Consider the following 20,380-nt stretch of genomic DNA (forward strand, 5'->3'; position numbering starts at 1 on the left):
TTCCGGAGGATTCGTTGCCACTGTAACACACAGACGCCCAACAGAGCCCAAAAGCGCGCTATCAGCAGCGTGAGGGGCAGGTGACATGTCCTGCGGACTCTTCATCCCCTACTCCTCTCTTTCCTCCCGAAACTCTTTGTCACCAAAACTGTAAATATTAGACAAAAATCTGTGCGTGTAACACAGGCAGCTGACTTCCGCATCAGTGCCTCTTTTCAAGTGATAGAGATGCACAGATAACTGAGGAAAATAAACGTTAAGTCAAAATTACATTTATAACTGTACGATCTAAGCAGACATATTTCGAAATTGAATTATCAGCGAACCAGACACTGCGTTGCTTAACTACTTAGAATTGGGTTGGGTTGTAGGGCAGTAGACCAAACAGCAAGGTCATCGATCTCATCGGATTAGGAAAGGACGGGGAAGGAAGTCGGCCGTGCCTTTCAAAGGAACCGTCCCGATATTTGCCTGGAGCGATTTAGGGAAATCACTGAAAACCTAAATCAGGATGGCAGGACACGGGACTGAACCGTCGTCCTCCCGAATGTGAGTCCAGTGTGCTAACCACTGCGTCACCTCGTTCGGTTAACTACTTAGACACACAAAAGTTGACGAGGCAGTGTTCGAATAACGACACTTGAGTTGCATCTCTTTACATTCAAACTCGGTGACTAAGTGCACAAGTTCCAGGTGACGAATCCAAAACTCCAGGGCTCGATACCTAATCGTTCCTAGGACTTTCGCTTGTTTCACCTGTGATAACAATCCATGTATGTGAAAACATTCGAGTTGCGCTGTCGTTCGCAGTCCATGTTAAACGGCAGGCCTGTCTCTAACTGGTTGGTTAGGTCAGTTATTGCAAGAAAGGGCGAGGAATACAGAATGAAGAAGAGTGCAAGGAAGACGAAAGGGATGATAATGAGCAAGAAGGAAGCTCCAGTTAACATGTACTTAGACGGATAAAGGTAGAACAAGTAAAATCAAAAATGGTTCAAATGGCTCTGAGCACTATGGGATTTAACATCTATGGTCATCAGTCCCCTAGAACTTAGAACTACTTAAACCTAACTAACCTAAGGACAGCACAAAACACCCAGCCATCACGAGGCAGAGAAAATCCCTGACCCCGCCGGGAATCGAACCCGGGAACCCGGGTGTGGGAAGCGAGAACGCTGCCGCACGACCACGAGATGCGGGCCAAGTAAAATCATTTCTCTACCTGCGAAGTTAGCTAGATGGGACGGAAGGTGCACCAAAGAAATGAGAAGGAGGAGGGTACCTAGGGGAAGAAAACCATTTTAAAAGGTGGAGAACTTCCTGACATCGAGAAGAATTTCAGTGGACCTGAGGCAAATATTTAATAATTGTTGTGACTGGAGTGTAGTGTTATACAGCAGTGAATCGTGGACAGCTAAAAAGAAAGAAGAAAGATCAGTAGAAAATTTTGAAATGGAGTTATGGAGAAGAATACATAAGATGAAGTGGACTGACAGACTTAAGAACGAAGAAGTAATGAAGAAAAAAGGGGAAACAAATATTATTGAAAGCGATCAAAAATACGAAAATATCTTTGTTGGGACATATACCGTGTAGGAGTTGTCTCTAACATAGAACTGTAGAAGGAAAAATGGAAGAGAAATGCAGTGTTGACGACATTAGAAATGGACGAACTTACAGACATATGAAGGAATATTTTCTGTAAGATGGCAAGAACTATGCCCCTTACATGAAGTCATTAAAGATCACCGAACTCACGTTGAGCGAACAGTAGGGCTGAACAAAAATGACTGACAAGGCACAATGCATCTTGTCGAGGGTATAGTATGGATGTATTGGAATAATTAATGTTGGGTGATGGTTTTAAAGTAATTCACACGACATGAAAACTTTGTGGAAACGCGTCGATTTACTGGAGGCTAGTTTATCCCAGGGAAGTATTCAGAGTTGACTGCGGCTGGGTGGCAGCACGCAGCTGGGGAGCAGCGAAGATAAGCGGCAATAGGCAGCTTAGGGTGGCTCGAACTCTGAGAAAGCGGTAACGGGGTGCGGCCTCCAGCTGCCTTAAGATGAGTGACAGTGAAGCGATGGTTGACCCCATGCTGGTTCACGTGGAAGCAGACGGAGAATTTGTCCGCCTGTTGATAAATATCCGTCGTCCCGTTTTCAGTGAAACAGGCGAGAAAGCCGCGCAAAGTTACGGTGGAGTGGTCAACAGAGGCCGAAATATGCATGTTCGTGACTATAGCAACTTCACGCTGAATTCACAGTCCACAGAGTCTGAAGTAAATCAGGTGAAGAGCGACAGAATGCAATGCGCCGGCCTCCAATGGGAACGTAGGACCAAGGAATTTGAAGTACTCTCCTGGGAGACAGAATTTCGGAAAAAATTGGTATTTTATGCAGATGCTAACCTTGATGGGTGGCCTGGGAGGAGCTAACTAGCAGAAGTTGAGAGGAAAGGAAATTTTGTGGGAATTTGTTCACTTTCCAGAGCAGGCATTGGTCAGCACTGGGAAGCGACGCATAATTAACGCGACTTGCCCTGGAATTGGCGTAACTGATTTTGTTGGAGGGGAAACCGAGGCAAAGAGCAGACTGGCAGAAGTCTCCGTAGAGGTCTTCCGTTCCCAGCTTGCCTAGAGTGCAGACGTGGCGTTCTTTACTCAGGTTGCCTGAGAGAGAGTGAGCATCTCTGCAGTTTTGACTTAGCAAACGGAACGATTGAGCTTGGAGGTAGAAAGTTTTCGTTCAGCTATGTACTGAGCAAGATAGCTAGGAGTGAATAGACGAGCGCAGCCTTGCAGCACCACGAGGCCGGCCGACGTCCGCACAACGACATCGCCCCGCCACGCTGTATTCAGTGATATCGCATCCGCTCCGGCTTGAGTTAGGCCACTGATTAATTTGTTGGATCACGCCGGCAAAGTTTCCACGAGGGTTTCATGGGCCGTGTATTGTAGAATTCTTCTCGCACTTCGCATTACACCTGGGTCAGTCGATAGGAATTAATTTTGATTTATTGCGTTTTACTCCACGTAAACGCAATTTATTCGCACTGCCTGTTAGGAGAGTCATGTAATGCGATGATTGAAGGTCGCTCTCTCCCCATTTATGCTAATCAACTGCATCTGTTTTCAGTCAAGTAGTTGAAATCCCAAGTCACTTTCTTTATTAATTTTATGTTCAACATTTGCATCTGCTGTTCAATAGCTGAATATAACATCAATGTGCACCCCTTTTTAATTAAAAGGGATCAATTCTGAATCAATTAATGTCAACACTGCCACCGCAGTTCAATCAGGAGTCACAGGGCCTTATTACTTTCTTTTCGTTATCCGATATTGCGGCAGTTTTGCACTCTCTGTTGATGTGTTAGTCAATTAGCTGGGGTGAACACACGCCAAAACCAGATAAGTGACGGGTGGGGTGTTACAACTAAGAACAGAACACGATGGAGAGCCTCCAGTTGAAACCTGCCATAAGACAGATACCCTGAAGAAGAAGAAGAAGAAGTTAGTTATAAAGGGGAATGGGACGTTCAAACCACTGTTTGGGTCGAGGATGTTACTTGCAGTTGAAGGAGGAAGGAGCGACAGTTCGGCGTCTCCTCACGTTACGTTGTCTATTTACATCAAGAACGCAGAACTGAGAATGAGCCACTGAATGTTTACGCACCTTTCTCCGCTGAACTTGCTGTTGCGAGGCCGCTTACAGCCTTGTCGTTCACAGGAATGGGAATGGAAAGGAGCAGCAAAGCTCCTCTCTGCAGAGGTCAAACGGCGGCGGCCTCGGTATTGCGAGGACGATAAAAGCTTCTTCCAGGCGGTCTCCGGGGGCGGGCAAGGCATTATGCAGCAGCAGGTTAGCGTCGGCTGCGCTCGCATTGCTGCTCCGCCCCGCAATGTAGGTCAAGCGAGCGGCGGGCGGCCAGACCTTTTTGTTGCTGTCGGAGGCGGGGGCGGGCGGTCGCGCGGCGTGGAGTAGCGTAGCCTAGGATATTGCGCACGCCGATTCTCGATCGGTTGAAGGAGCGTCTCGGCTGTGCCTCAGAATAACGCAGGCGGCGGAAACTTGTTTACTCGACCTCTCTCTCTGAACTGCGCGAGCAAACTTGGAAAAGTTTCGCGACAGGCGAGGAGACGTGCGTCGGCAGAGATTACAGCTCATCGTGCACACCCACTAGTGACGCCGGAGTTAACGCCTGAACAACGCTGGGAAGCGTCGACCACGAAACCTCATTCGCCCAGAAACTTTTTAAGACTCGCATTTCTCGTTTCAGCAGAGTGTCAAGTGATACACAGCGGATCTCATTGCCGAGTTTCAGTTATGAAGTCACACGTACGAGGGCCACTCCAAAAGAAATGCACACTGTTTTTTTTTAATCCATCTTTTATTCTGCATGTTTGAAAGTTTTACAGTGTGTAGATACATCCTTAAGGAACAATATTTTCATTTCTCCACATTATTTCCATCCCTCTCAACTGCCTTACGCCATCTTGGAACCAGCGCCTGTATATCCGCACGGTAAAATTCTGGACCAAACTGTTGGAGCCACTGTTTGGCAGCGTGCACAAGGGAGTTATCATCTTCAAACCTTTTACCACGAAGAGAGTCTTTCAGTTTTCCAAAGAGATGATAGTCACGTGGAGCTAGGTCAGGATTGTAAGGCAGGTGTTTCAGTGTTGTCCATCCGAGTTTTGTGATCGCTTCCATGGTTTTTTGACTGACATTTGGCCGTTCATTGTCGTGCAATAGCAAAACATTCTGCTTTTGCCGATGTGGCCGAACACGACTCAGTCGAGCTTGAAGTTTCTTCAGCGTTGTCGCATATGCATCAGAATTTATGATGGTTCCACTTGGCATGATGTCCACAAGCAAGAGTCCTTCGGAATCGAAAAACACCGTAGCCATAACTTTTCCAGCAGTAAGTGTGGTTTTGAATTTGTTTTTCCTTGGGTGAATTTGCATGATGCCACTCCATTGATTGCCTCTTCGCCTCTGGTGAAAAATGATGGAGCCATGTTTCATCACCTGTCACAATTCTTCTAAGAAATTCATCTTCACCATTCTCGTACTGTTCCAAAACTTCGCTGCATACCGTTTTTCTTGTTTCTTTGTGAGCCACTGTCACCATCCTGGGAACCCACCTGGCACAAACCTTTTTTAATGCCAACACTTTCAGTATTCTGCAAACACTTCCTTCCCCTATCCCAACGTAGCGTGCCAATTCGTTCACTGTGATGCGTCTGTCAGCAGTCACCAATTCGTTAACTCTCTGCACATTGTCTGGAGTGTGCGCAGTACGAGGCCTACCGCTGCGAAGACAATCCTCAATATTGCCGTGCCCGCTTTCATCACGTAACCTGCTTGTCCACCGACTAACTGTACTGCGATCGACAGCAGCATCTCCATACACCTTTTTCAACCTCTTGTGGATATTTCCTACTGTCTCGTTTTCACAGCACAGGAATTCTATGACAGCACGTTGCTTCTGAATAACGTCAAGTGTAGCAGCCACCTTGAAGACATGCTGTGACGGTGCCACTCACGGGAACAGGTTGAACTAAGTTTGAAAACAAGCGGGAAGAATGTATCTACACACTGTAAAACTTTCACACATGCAGAATGAAAACTTTATTTTTACAAAAACAGTGTGCATTTCTTTTGGAGTGACCCTCGTAAAATTAAATAACCTCATACAAAAGTCTTTTGGTTAATTTCCTCCTCGCTGTTTGCAAAGCAGTATACGAAGCCTTTCGGGAAAATAATCTCCACTGGAGAGGAAACAATTTTTTTTAAAGAAATTGAAGACATGCGCGGAAAAACGGGCTAATCTTCAGATGCAAAAACTTAGGGGTGAGACCATTGTCAGTTTTGATAGTTCCCCATACCTAGTAACAGATGGGAACACTTATCTCTAAGCTTTTACATTCGAGGAATAGCCTGTTTTTCCGCGCATGTCTTCAGTTGCAAAAACGGAAAAACGCGAAGAGGACTTCCAAACTGAGCAAGATAATTCTGTCTACAAATTAAATATTGGAATATTTAAATAAACTATATTACAAGAATCTCAAACAAATACCTTTGTTTTACTTTTATTTTCTGTGTAATCGCCGTTGCCGTAAGTTATAAGGTTCTGTCATATTTCTTAATTAGTTGAAAATTTACCTGTGCGCGAAAGGCTGCCGCCTGAGGCCATTGTAAGCCCGTGAGAGGCTGTCTAAACGCTTCACAAGATTCTGACGTTAGCTTCGCGGTCAGTGACGGCACAGTGTTGAGATTTCACGGCAGATGCCGTGTGTGGTGTCACCGCCAGACACCACACTTGCTAGGTGGTAGCTTTTAAATCGGCCGCGGTCCGCTAGTATACGACGGACCCGCGTGTCGCCACTGTCAGTAACTGCAGACCGAGCGCCACCACACGGCAGGTCTAGAGAGACGTACGAGCACTCGCCCCAGTTGTACAGCCGACGTTGCTAGCCATGGTTCACTGAGAATTACGCTCTCATTTGCCGAGACGATAGTAGCATAGCCTTCAGCTACGTTTGCTACGACCTAGCAAGGCGCCATTACCAGTATAGATATTGAGATTCTATTCATGTATCATCAAGAGCGATGTTCTACAAATGTGGATTAAAGTTAAGTATTCCAGAAGCTACGTACTTTTCTTTATAGCATTCATTACGTATCCTGTTTCAGACCTCACGCCAGCCTGCGTGAGTTTAAGCGCGTGCCTTTCGGCTTCCTCTCATTGTGTCTAGGCTGTCTTGTCTAGACACAACACCGTGGGTGCACTTGCCAACTGTACAGCAGTATCCATTACAAGTCATGCGGACGCATTAGAAGCGATTTCCTGTGATTCCATTAAGCTTCTCGTTTAGCCAGTTTTAGCATTACGTGGCTGGTTGCAGTGAAACAATACTATGGCTTTAGTGTGACCTACTCATTTATACAAGAAATGTCAGTTTCAGGGCACTCAGACTTTGGCGGTACGTGTAGCAGATGAGTGGCTAATTGACGGACCAAGGGAGTCCTTCGCTAGGTGCCGACAGAAAAGAAAAGAGCATTACAGGGACCTGTTAGTATGTGGGTCAACGACATTATAAAACATGAGAGCAGCGTGGATGCGCATAGCTGGAACCGCAATGCATAGGAAAGTCTATAACAGGAATTCTTTCAGCAGCGGATGTCAAGCGAATACTGCTGCTGATGATGTTGATAGGGTGAAACCTTAACAGTCAAAATCATTGTGATGATAGAGGTTTCGAAACTGAGTATTGAGATATAGAAACAATGATCGGATGCGAGTACTTCAGGTACTAGAAAGTCTTCAATGAGCAACGCTTTGTGGCAGTATCTTCAAGGAAGGAAGGAAGTAAGGAAGGAAGATGGGGATTGACATCCCTTCGACGACCACGTTATTACAGGTGGAGGAAAACCTCGTGTTGGGGAAGAAATTCGACCATGATCATTCAAAGAAACTATCCTAGTGTTAGCCCTAATAGATTTAATATATTTAATGAAACTACCGAAATCCTAAACCTGGACTACCTCAGACACCTCGTTCGCACCGCTGTCTTGAAAAACAACACGCCGTCGCCTTTGGTGCGGTTGCAAAGTAGTCGGTATGTGAACCTTTCGTGAAACAGAAGAGGAGCTAGAATGAATCTATTACTCTGCAGCGGAATGTGCCATTGATAGAGATTTCCTGGCAGATTAGAACTGTGTGCCGTAAGGGGGCACAAACCCAGGACCTTTATCCGTCGTAGGCAAAGCTCTACGGACTGAACTATCCAGCGGCGACTCGCGACCCACCACACTGTTTCACTTCTTGCCAGTATATCTCTCTCTCTCTCTCTCTCTCCTACTTTTCAAACTTCTCAGTAGTTCTCCCGCTTACGTTGCGGGACGAGCAGTCCTGTAGTGAAGGACAAGTTCCTGCTTGGAATCATTGTCCAGCGTACGGTTTCCTGCTTGGAATCATTGTCCAGCGTACGGTTTTAATAAAAATGTTCAAATGGCTCTAAGCACTATGGGACTTAACATCTGAGGTCATCAGTCCCCTAGACTTAGAACTACTTAAACCTAACTACCTTAAGGACATAACACTCATTCATGTCTGAGCCAGGATTCGAACCTGTGACCATAGCAGCAGCACGATTCCGGACTGAAGCGCCTAGAACCGCTGGGTCACATCGTCCGGCTACGGTTTTAATATATAAGGAAGTTTCAAATCAGCGCACACTGACCTGCGACACTGAAAATTCGTCAGGGAAACAACTTCCTAGGCCAGGGGTTAACGAATCACTAATTTTGAGCGTGAACGTTCGCTCCTGCTCAGGCGCTTGCTAGCGAGCTGAGCAAATTCCTGCGTGGTGGGGAGCTTGGGAAATCCGCGCGCACAATGATGCAACGACAACTCGTCACTTTCGACAGCAGCACTGTATGACATCGACGAAATTTCCCCATTTAAATCTGCAGCGCGAGGAATGTACTTCCTCCACAAAAACGTGTGTTCGAAAAATGATTGGTGTAGCATAGCACATCGAGTACTTTCAGGAAGTTCAGTTTACAGGGGCAATACATGTCTTACCATGCCAAAAAAGTTCTTTCTATATCCAAAGCTGTATACAAAGTCGCGAATGTACCTGTGCCTTCGAGTCCTTTGGGATCATCAGATCAACCAGTTCCCCGACCTGGGGTAGCAAATGCTCTGTACGGTTCTTTCACACTGACATCACCAAGAATCTAACAATAACACAGATTTTTCTGCCATACTGGGTAAGAAAACATCTTTCAAATATATTTTGACCTGGTCATACCTTTGTTTACCAGATTTCGATACTATCACAAGGACTTCAAAAAGATATTCTTGATTTCTCGGTTCAGTCTCACCGTTAGTTCCTTACAAAACTATGAAAAGGCGGCTGTTCAGTGGGGGAAAACCATTTTGACCATTATAACGAGAACAAGAAACTTGTTCATCCGGTGATCCCAAGGGACTCGACAGCACAGGTACGGAGGTCATACGTATACGGCTTTCGATGTTGAAAGAACCTTGCGAGAAGATTTTCAGATCTAGTCCTGTTGATTAATTTTGATGTCAATGTCCAGTTGAAAAGCTACACTACTGGCCATTAAAATTGCTACACCACGAAGATGACGTACTACAACCGCGAAATTTAACAGACAGGAAGAAGATGCTGTGATATGCAAATGATTAGCTTTTCAGAGCATTCACACAAAGTTGGCGTCAGTGGCGACACCTACAACGTGCTGACATGAGGGAAGTTTCCAACCGATTTCTTATTCACAAACAGCAGTTGACCGGCGTTGCCTGGTGAAACGTTGTTGTGATGCCTCGTGTAAGGAGGAGAAATGCGTACCATCACGTTTCCGACTTTGATAAAGGTCGGATTGTATCGCGACATTGCTGCTCGCGTTGGTCGAGATCCAATGACTGTTAGCAGAATATGAATCTGTGGGTTCAGGGGGGTAATACGGAACGCCGGGCTGGATCCCAATGGCCTCGTAACACTAACAGTCGAGATGACAGGCATCTTATCCGCATGGCTGTAACGGATCGTGCAGCCACGTCTCGATCCCTGAGTCAACAGAAGGGGACGTTTGCAAGACAACAACCATCTGCACGAACAGTTCAACGACGTTTGCAGCAGCATGGACTATCAGCTCGGAGACCGTGGCTGGGGTTACCCTTGACGCTGCATCACAGACAGGAGCGCCTGCGATGGTGTAATCAACGGCCAACCTGGGTGCACGAATGGCAAAATGTCATTTTTTCGGATGAATCCAGGTTCTGTTTACAGCATCATGATGGTCGCATCCGTCTTTGGCGACATCGCGGTGAACGCACATTGGAAGCGTGTATTCGTCATCGCCATACTGGCGTATCACCCGGCGTGATGGTATGGGGTGCCATTGGTTGCACGTCTCGGTCACCTCTTGCTCGCATTGACGGCACTTTGAACAGTGGACGTTACATTTCAGATGTGTTACGACCCGAGACTCTACCCTTCAATCGTTCCCTGGGAAACCCTACATTTCGGCAGGATAATGCACGACCGCATGTTGCAGGTCCTGTACGGGCCTTTCTGGATACAGAAAATGTACTACTGCTGTCCTGGCCAGCAAATTCTCCAGATCTTTCACCAATTGAAAATGTCTAGTCAATGATGGCCGAGCAACTGGCTCGTCACAATACGCTAGTCACTACTCTTGATGAACTGTGGTATCGTGTTGAAGCTGCATGGGCAGCTGTACATGTACACGCCATCCAAGCTCTGTTTGAGTCAATGCCCAGGCGTATCAAGGCCGTTATTATGGCCAGAGGTGGTTGTTCTGGGTACTGGTTTCTGAGAATCTATGCACCGAAATAGCGTGAAAATGTAATCACATGTAAATTCTAGTCTATTTGTCCAATGAATTCCCGTTTATCATCTGCATTTCTTCTTGGTGTCGCAATTTTAATGGCCAGTAGTGTATATAATCAAGCTGCCGTCACTAGCACATAATCAGTTCTCTTCGCCAAGGCTTACCAATGTACTGAAATATGCATGATATAAATCAGGATATTTAGAGGATGGCCCGCTATAATTTGAAATCCTGCTGAATTTCGTTTTATATTGTGATCTCCGTTATGTATGTAATGTGAAGAAATTTCATACATTTTATGTGCATGGCGTACGAAAACGTTATGTTTTAAGCATTTATTTAGAGATTATCACAATAATACGTAACTAAATATTTTCAATTAACAATATACACATATTTGAAACGGTAAACTAAAAAATAAACAAAAAGAATAGAAAACGTAAAACAGAAATTTAAAGCAGAAAACAGATAATGGACTAATAATGAATGAATAGATATTTTAATTCATGCTGAAAATACTGTGACAGCACATTGTGTAGAGATTATTTTCCAAAGATGGTATTTCAGAAACCAGCTTTATTACACATGGATGTATGTGGCTTGAGAGCTTCTTTAATTTATGTTATAATAAAAGTTTTCATTCTTAAAGATTAATTAATGGTAATGGAATGTTTTGGCAGATTTCAAATTATTACAAAACTCGATTACAACGTTTTCAAGAACGTTAATTAAATACCAACTTTTACATGAGAAATCTTTTTTTATACATCAACGTTTGGAAAATATTCCCTCTAGGCCCAAATATGGCAAATTACCTTTTGGGGTGTGTTTTACCACTTAAAAGTGAAATTGGGCACAAACAAGAAAATACAATTCGCCTTATTTTGCGCTCACTACTCAACAGTCTAGTTTCATCAAGATCGTTTTTTGACACTTACGATGACAGCACCACGAAAGAGAAGATCGGTCTCTGTTAGATATGTGCAAGTTCCTGCAACCAAAACGCAAACAATTTTACAGAGATCTGCAATGTTACCAGTGATTCGCAATGCTCAATGTGACTTCATTCTCCATTCGAAAGAGACGAAACCTTGCGTTAATATTTTATTCCGGCAAATCATGTATTACACTCGTTTCTTGTTATTTTCATGAATTTTTCGGAATTCGCTCTTACTGACAGCGACATTATAAATAGTTTTAAAGACTTTATTCCACTCACTTTGTTGAAGGTTGTTTCTCAGGAACGTGTGCGCTTCGAACTACAATCGCGGAATCTGTACCATTGAATGTCTACCACTAGTCCGTGAAAAGTTTCCATTATCGTGCGTTGCTTATTATTCACCCGTCTCTCGTTCGTTACTCGCGTTGGTGGTGCCGGCCATTCTTACGGTGCAGCGCGTTGTTCCAGCAGGCAGCCTGGAGAACTGCTGACTGCAGTCGCTCGTGTAGTGTTGCAAATGACGGACGCCGTGGGAACTGCCACCACAAGCGCAGTGTAGTGTAGTAAACGGTATTTTCCCACCAGAGCCCCAAGATCCGACAAAATGTCCGAGCGTGCGTTACCCGAGTGTACGCTTCGTATCAAAGGCGATACCACGAAAGGGCAGCGGTGACGTTCGAGTGCGGTATTTTCCGACAGCAGAGCGCAGCGCAGCTCAGGCTGCAGCGCTTCAGGACGGCTGGCGTGATGCGGACAATGATCTCGACGCCGAGCGGAAGTCGTGCAAGAGGAGAGAAGAGATTCCAGCCACTTGCTGGTCGAGGCGAGTCGCCCACCGCCAGCCCACGCCGCGTTCTCCGCTGGTGGGCCACTGTCCTCTCCCAGCCCGATGGACGACGCTCAAAATACACTCCTGGAAATTGAAATAAGAACACCGTGAATTCATTGTCCCAGGAAGGGGAAACTTTATTGACACATTCCTGGGGTCAGATACATCACATGATCACACTGACAGAACCACAGGCACATAGACACAGGCAACAGAGCATGCACAATGTCGGCACTAGTACAGTGTATATCCACCTTTCGCAGCAATGCAGGCTGCTATTCTCCCATGGAGACGATCGTAGAGATGCTGGATGTAGTCCTGTGGAACGGCTTGCCATGCCATTTCCACCTGGCGCCTCAGTTGGACCAGCGTTCGTGCTGGACGTGCAGACCGCGTGAGACGACGCTTCATCCAGTCCCAAACATGCTCAATGGGGGACAGATCCGGAGATCTTGCTGGCCAGGGTAGTTGACTTACACCTTCTAGAGCACGTTGGGTGGCACGGGATACATGCGGACGTGCATTGTCCTGTTGGAACAGCAAGTTCCCTTGCCGGTCTAGGAATGGTAGAACGATGGGTTCGATGACGGTTTGGATGTACCGTGCACTATTCAGTGTCCCCTCGACGATCACCAGTGGTGTACGGCCAGTGTAGGAGATCGCTCCCCACACCATGATGCCGGGTGTCGGCCCTGTGTGCCTCGGTCGTATGCAGTCCTGATTGTGGCGCTCACCTGCACGGCGCCAAACACGCATACGACCATCATTGGCACCAAGGCAGAAGCGACTCTCATCGCTGAAGACGACACGTCTCCATTCGTCCCTCCATTCACGCCTGTCGCGACACCACTGGAGGCGGGCTGCACGATGTTGGGGCGGAGCGGAAGACGGCCTAACGGTGTGCGGGACCGTAGCCCAGCTTCATGGAGACGGTTGCGAATGGTCCTCGCCGATACCCCAGGAGCAACAGTGTCCCTAATTTGCTGGGAAGTGGCGGTGCGGTCCCCTACGGCACTGCGTAGGATCCTACGGTCTTGGCGTGCATCCGTGCGTCGCTGCGGTCCGGTCCCAGGTCGACGGGCACGTGCACCTTCCGCCGACCACTGGCGACAACATCGATGTACTGTGGAGACCTCACGCCCCACGTGTTGAGCAATTCGGCGGTACGTCCATCCGGCCTCCCGCATGCCCACTATACGCCCTCGCTCAAAGTCCGTCAACTGCACATACGGTTCACGTCCACGCTGTCGCGGCATGCTACCAGTGTTAAAGACTGCGATGGAGCTCCGTATGCCACGGCAAACTGGCTGACACTGACGGCGGCGGTGCACAAATGCTGCGCAGCTAGCGCCATTCGACGGCCAACACCGCGGTTCCTGGTGTCTCCGCTGTGCCGTGCGTGTGATCATTGCTTGTACAGCCCTCTCGCAGTGTCCGGAGCAAGTATGGTGGGTCTGACACACCGGTGTCAATGTGTTCTTTTTTCCATTTCCAGGAGTGTAGTTGTCGGAACGCTGGTTTGTCCTTTACAAATACGACACCGTCTACAGACCAGGAGCATTTTGTAGCCAAAGAGAAGCGCATTGTTACAGCGCACAGTTACAGCGCAACTTCACTGCCACAGTGTATACAACCTGTTATCGTAGCGTGATGTCACCTTCCCAGTCAAATCGTTCAAATGGCTCTGAGCACTATGGGATTTAACATCTTAGGTCATCAGTTCCCTAGAACTTTGAACTACTTACACCTAACTGACCTAAGGACATCACACACATCCATGCCCGAGGCAGGATTCGAACCTGCGACCGTAGCAGTCGCGCGGTTCCTGACTGAAGCGCTTAGAACCGCTCGGCCTCCGTGGCCGGCCCTTCCCAGTCATTAATTTTGAGCAGTAATATTGTTTTATTTCTCTTTGTAGTGATACATCTACATCTGCACTTCACAAGCCACCGTACGGTTTGTGGCAGTGTCACTTATGGTATTATTACCATCTTACCCTCTAGCGGGTCCATCAGGGAATGGCGGTTGGGAAGAATGATTGACCGTAAAGCTCCTCATGACATCTAATTTCTCTGACTTCCTTGCACGGCCATCTCTCGAGAGGAAGTGATACGCTGCCCGATTCCTCTTGGAATACGCTATCGGAATATCAATAGTATACCACTTCATGAGCGTCGGTCTATGGAGTTGGTAACGCTATAGCGCAGACCAAACGATCCCATAACGAAACGCGCCGTCCTCCTTTGGATCCTCCCTACATTTTGTATTGATCCTCCCTCATAAAGAGTCCCAGATTAATGAGCAATACTCGATAATCGCTCCAATGAGTGTTTTGTCAGTCACCTCTCTCATAAGTGAATTACATTTCCTTGACATTATTGCAATGAAATCCTCATGTATGTACACCAGCACGGAAGTGAACCTCGACACTAAGCTCCGGTTGCACCGGATGGTTGCCCCCCACCCCCCAATCATGGCCCCCCTGCAAGGGCCACGATTAGCGCCTCTGGATGCAGGGCCCGCAGAACAAGGCGCCTCGGTGGAGCCAGCATGCCTCCAGCCCCCCCTCCCGTCCCCCCCCCCCCCCCCCCCCCCACGAGGACAGCCACACTCCACGAGGAAACCGACATGGCCACTCTCAAGATTCTCATGCGAGAGAATGTAAGGCGTCTCTATGCCAAAGTAGAAGCCCTACGCGACACGGTCGCTGGCTTACAAAACATTGGCACAACGTCTCTCTGGAACTGGTACCGACATCCTCTTCCTCTCCCCATCCTTGAGGAATCCCGATTCTGACCATGGCAAACGATAGCACTGTTAGTCCACTAATGAAGCGTTGGTGTTGACGTGACCACTCGATGGGTATCGACCGTCGTCAACCACCACTGTTGATCCGTACTGTAGTTCATAGATAGTTAATATCTACCTGCGACCTGAACTTCCACCGTCGGAGGATGGTCTGGGACTCCAAGTCCCACCGCCACACCCTCAACGTGCACTCCATTGATGTCTCTGGAGTGACATCAACGTCGAATGGAACAGTTTTACGATCCACCAAGTCAGTAAGACCGTGAGGCACCGGGAAAGCTTTTTCAACCTCCGACAAAAAAAAAAAATCTTGTTTATGGCGGATACTCTCTGATAGTTTACGGTTGTTACTGTTTCTAGTGAGTATTGTCAATACTGGTAAGCGAATATTTATCTACTTTCCGCCTGGCTATGCGCAATAATTCATCGTACTGAGTAAAACGGAAGTGATATCTGGCGTCCCTCAACGAAATGTTATAGGCTTTCCCAAACGAAGTGTTATAGGCTGTCCCATCTAATCTACACAGGGTACTTCAAAATTCAACGGTAGAACTTCAGGAATTGATTCCATATATATAACGACAAGAAAAAGAGTCTAATAAACATGGGCTCTAAAACGCGTTCCTTAAGAGCTATGAGCACTCTTCAATTTCGCTACTGTGAAACAAATTTCATCTACTGCAAACCCTTCGCTTTCCATATTTTGGAAGGGGCTAGCATGGACGAAATCAAGAAGAAATGTTCTCAGTTGTAAAGTGCATTCCTTAAGAGCGATGAGCATTTGTCAAATAGAAGAGATGTGTTTCACAGTACCCAAGGACAAAAAGTGCTCATGGCTCTTAAGCTATGCCTTGTACAGCCCATATTTACTGGACGTTACTTTTCTTGTTTGGGCCATACTACCTCCTCCCAAAATATGGAAAGGGAAAATAGGGAAAGGAAAGAGCTTATAATGAGAGATTTTCTTCACAGTATTGAAGATGAGGAAGTGCTCTTGGCTCTTAAGGTATGCATTTTAGAACCCATGTTTACTGGAGTTTTTTTCTTCTTACTCTATGAGGAATCCATCCCTGAAGTTTTACCTTAGAGATTTGAGACACCCTGTATATACGATTTAGGAGATAATATGAGCGTTCCTCGAAGGTTGTATGCAGATGATGCTTTTATTTACCGTCCTGTAAAGTCATCAGGTGATCAAAACCAACTGCAAAATGATGTAGACAAGACATCAGCATGGTGCGAAAAGTGGCAACTGTCTCTAAATAACGAAAAGTGTGACGTTATCCACATGAATACTAAGAGGAGTGTGCTAAATTTCGGTTACACGATAAATCACACAAATCTAAAGGCTGTGAATTCAGCTAAACAGTTAGGAATCACAATTACGAATAACTTAAACTTAACGTAGATAATGTTGTGGGGAAAGCTAACCGAAGACTGCGATTTATTGGCAGAACACATAGAAGATGCAATAGACCTACTAAAGAGACTGTCCACACTGCGCTTGTATGTCCCCTTTTGGTCTGCGGTATGGCATTCTTACCAGGCAGGATTGGCGGAGGAATTCGAAAAAGTCCAAAGAAGGGCAGCCCTTTTGTATTATCGCGAAATAAGGGAGAGAGTGTCAGGGATGTAATAAGCAAGTTGGAGTGGCAATCTTTAGAACGAAAACGTTTTTCATTGCGGCGAGATCTTTTCACATAATTTCAGTCCACCAACTTGCTCTTCCCAATGCAGGAAAAAATAATCGTCATAATACAAGAGAAGAAATCGAAGATCGTACCGAAAGATGTAACTTTCCATTTTTCCCAAGCGCTGGCGGGGAGTGCTATTGTAGAGGAATATTTCGAGTGTAGAACGTCATAAATTCCTTTCCTTCTGCTCGCTCAAAATTTAATGAAGCAGTCACTACGCCACGAAATCTGCATGTGGTTCTATGAACCCTGTAACAGGCACTTAAGTGTGAACTGCAATTTAGTCGTGTGGATGTACATACATGTAAATTTGTTATGTTGGGGCTCGACAGCCGGTCCTTGCACCAGTCGTCAATCCTGAACAAGTATTCCTGCGTTTCTCAAGTCTTCTGGCAGTTAAAGAATGTAAAAGAAAACTAAGAATACAAAATTTTAGAATGTATGGAGGAGATGAAACATTTTTTTTATGTGAAAGAAATTTCACCGTTTCGCTACTAGGAAACTACAGAGATTTTGACGTTAATGATGTACAGAGACGATGTTCAGAGTGCTGCAGAATGAATATTGCTCTACGATGTTGCTGAATGTGTTGTCCCGTTACATTAATGCTCGTCTGGCGTCTGCGTTCTAATGATTATCTAACGCGCTCGAAACAAGCACGTGTTTCAGGCGTAATGGCTGCAGCTTCAGCTAAACTAACAGCCAGTGTTACTGGAGTGTGTATTGGTGTCTCCTATACCAAGCGCTTCATCTCTCTCCACAAAAAAGAAATCCTTAGGGGTGAGAGGGCGGGGTGGCCGCGGTACTGGCCTAGCCCTCCTGACGTCAGCGGCAAAATGAAGTGGCGCCCTGCGATGCTGGAACTCCGATACTTCACAGAGAGAGATACGGTAATTTCCTCCATTGACCGTCTTAGGCAGAAGATATGTCCCAATCAGATGGTCGTGAACAATACCAGGCCACCAACAAATCTTTGTTGATGGTGGAACACACGAGTTTTCGATTTCTCATTGATAGGTGTCATTTCTGTTAAATTGTGAACGAACATTGGCCTCGGGGAAACCGAGCGTGAAAACCCTCCATGTACCACTAGGGAGGAAACGGTGCACCTGTGACTTACAATACAAATGTGTTTCGCCTCTAATAACTTCTCAAATTTATATGGAATGTTTACCGAGCGAGGTGGCGCAGTGGTTAGACACTGGACTCGCATTCGGGAGGACGATGGTTCAATCCCGCGTCCGGCCATCCTGATTTAGGTTTTCCGTGATTTCCCTAAATCGGTCCGGGCAAATGCCGGGATGGTTCCTTTCAAAGGGCACGGCCGACTTCCTTCCCCGTTCTTTCCTAATCCGATGAGACCGATGACCTCGCTGTCTGGTCTCCTTCCCCAAACCAATCAACCATGGAATGTTTGTTTTTCATCTGTATACTGTAAAGAGTAACGGCCTCCCCTATGTGAGTTATTCCCAAAGTAACTGTAACAACTGGCGATTTCGTCCCGTTAAGAACGACTTGTTGAGTTCTGTGGAATGGGATATCCTGAATTGAGCCCCAGATGTAGTCATTTCTTGGAAGAAACAACTGCGGATGCCAATGTAACTTCGTACACTTGCACACAATCGGCGGTTATGTTGGTGATTGGAGCTGCAATTCCGTCTGACAGTAGTGCAGTTAGCAGGCTTGCTAGGCTATTTACGGGTGGCGCTAACACCGTCAGATCTAGAGTGAAAGACACGGAGATGCGGCGTACTCGTGTGAGACAGCGTTATCAGCAACTGATGAGAGTTACAGGGTGTCTGTTTGGGCAGTTGGTCAAATTGCCCAATAACCGGATTTGCGGGACACTCGGATGTGACAGTGATCAAATGTTGGACTGCGTGGGAACGTGAGGTTACAATCGACCACGCCTATCATAAAAGAGGATTTTCGTTGTTGTGCACCAAGTACATCGTAACCCCTTCACATTTGCGCCTAGCATCTGAGAAGAAGTAATGGATTCCGTGCAACATTCTGTGTTACCCCAGAACATACGTCGGAGTCTAGCAGCAGCCACAAACTATTTTATATTCTGGACAACCGCGGATAATGTTGGGAAGAATTCTGCTAACAGTTAGTAAATTGTTGTTTATTAAAACACAGCCGGTTTCGCGGCCTAAAAATGGTTAAAATGGCTCTGAGCACTATGGGACTTAACATCTGAGGTCATGTCCCCTAGACTTAGAACTGCCTAAACCTAACTAACCTAAGGACATCACATACATCCATGCCCGAGGCAGGATTCGAACCTGCGACCGTAGCGGTCGCTCGGTTCCAGACTGTAGCGCCTAGAACCGCTCGGCCACCCGGGCCGGTCTCCTTCCCTAATCCGATGAGACCGATGACCTCGCTGTTTGGTCTCATCCCCCAAACAACTCAACCCAACCAACCAACATCACATACCTTCTGAAGCAGCGAAATTTAGTTTCCTTCTCTCCTCCTGGAGGGTGCTTACACATTTTTTGGTCAGGTACTGTATCTCGCCCAGTGTCCTGTACGGAGCGCTGCAGCCCGCCGGCGCGCAGCTCTGGACACCTGGAGGCGATGACTCGTCGCGGTAAAGGAGGCGCTGACTCGGGCAGAGAGTCACAGCCACTCCCTGCCGTTCTACAGGCACGCCGGGCGTCGTGAAAGGGCGAGGCGGTCTGCGTCGGTCACCTGGCGGCGAGCCGCGTCACCTCTGCGTCAGCCGCGCGAATACGCTACCGGCGCGTGCTGAATACGGAAGCGGGCTTTCATCTGCGGTCCCAAAGCTACCCACTGCTGGCCTGTCCCTTATACTAAAATGTAGACTTTCACGGCCGGAAATGTCATGTCCATTATAATTATCCGGGCTGTTATGCCGTGGTCGGTTGATGAATTCTGTGTCAATTCCCAACATTTCGTCCCCGTCTGCGGAGGACATCTTCAAGGGGGTCTGTAGCTCGATGGAAGGTCCAACACACCCACTGGCTCGCTACTTCAGTAACGAGCCCGTGGGTATGTTGGACCTTCCATCGAGTGCGTGCAAAGAACTGGGTTCAGTGGCTCTTCGTAAAACGTAAGCCTAAATTTCTGCAAGTTCACCGCCAGACACTTGTTGAAGGAAGTATAACGTGTCTCTCAGCTCTTCTTGGAACTTGAGATTTCGGAATTTTTCCGCGATGCGCGGTGTGTTTCCTTAAGGTCCGCCAGTTGAGCTCATTTAGTGTTGCTCTGAGACTCGCGCCAGCTCAACAAATCTGTGGCGATTTCCACAGCTCCTCCTAGATTGCTCTCTGTAGTGTCACTAGCCTAAGTCCTTGATCGTTTAGTTCATCACTGTTATCACTTCCAGTATCATTTTTTCGCAGTTACTTGTCTTTCGGATTGCAATTTATTTGTCCAGCAGTAAACTTGTCTAAATAAACGTAAATGTCGCGTGACTAGAGCTTGGGCGTCGATGGGGATGAAATGATGATGATTAGGACAACCCAACACCCAGTCCGTGAGCGGAGAAAATCTCCCACCCAGCCGGGAATCGAACCCGGGCCCTTAGGATTGACATTCTGTCACGCTGACCACTTTTTTTTTTTTTCCACTCAGCTACCGGGGGCGGACAACCTGTCTTAGGCAGCGAAAAGGGGCATCCAACGGAATTTTCAGCAACCTTTGACTGTTAGGTAAGTCACGACTGAAGTCAGTCATGGCACACAG

At 46.8% G+C, this 20,380-nt stretch overlaps 1 protein-coding gene and 1 non-coding gene across 4 annotated transcripts in view; one reads left to right on the forward strand and one right to left on the reverse strand.

Annotated features, from left to right (window-relative positions):
• LOC126163047 (protein tweety) overlaps nt 1-20,380 on the forward strand; it is a 1,031,842-nt gene that overhangs the window by 339,779 nt on the left and 671,683 nt on the right. The gene's annotated exons all lie outside the window — the stretch shown is intronic.
• Nucleotides 18,934-19,017, reverse strand: Trnap-ugg (transfer RNA proline (anticodon UGG)). The gene has a single exon. It is a non-coding gene; the product is annotated as a tRNA-Pro (tRNA).

The sequence above is a fragment of the Schistocerca cancellata genome, chromosome 2 (genome assembly GCF_023864275.1).
Source record: "Schistocerca cancellata isolate TAMUIC-IGC-003103 chromosome 2, iqSchCanc2.1, whole genome shotgun sequence".
Lineage (NCBI taxonomy): Eukaryota > Metazoa > Arthropoda > Insecta > Orthoptera > Acrididae > Schistocerca > Schistocerca cancellata.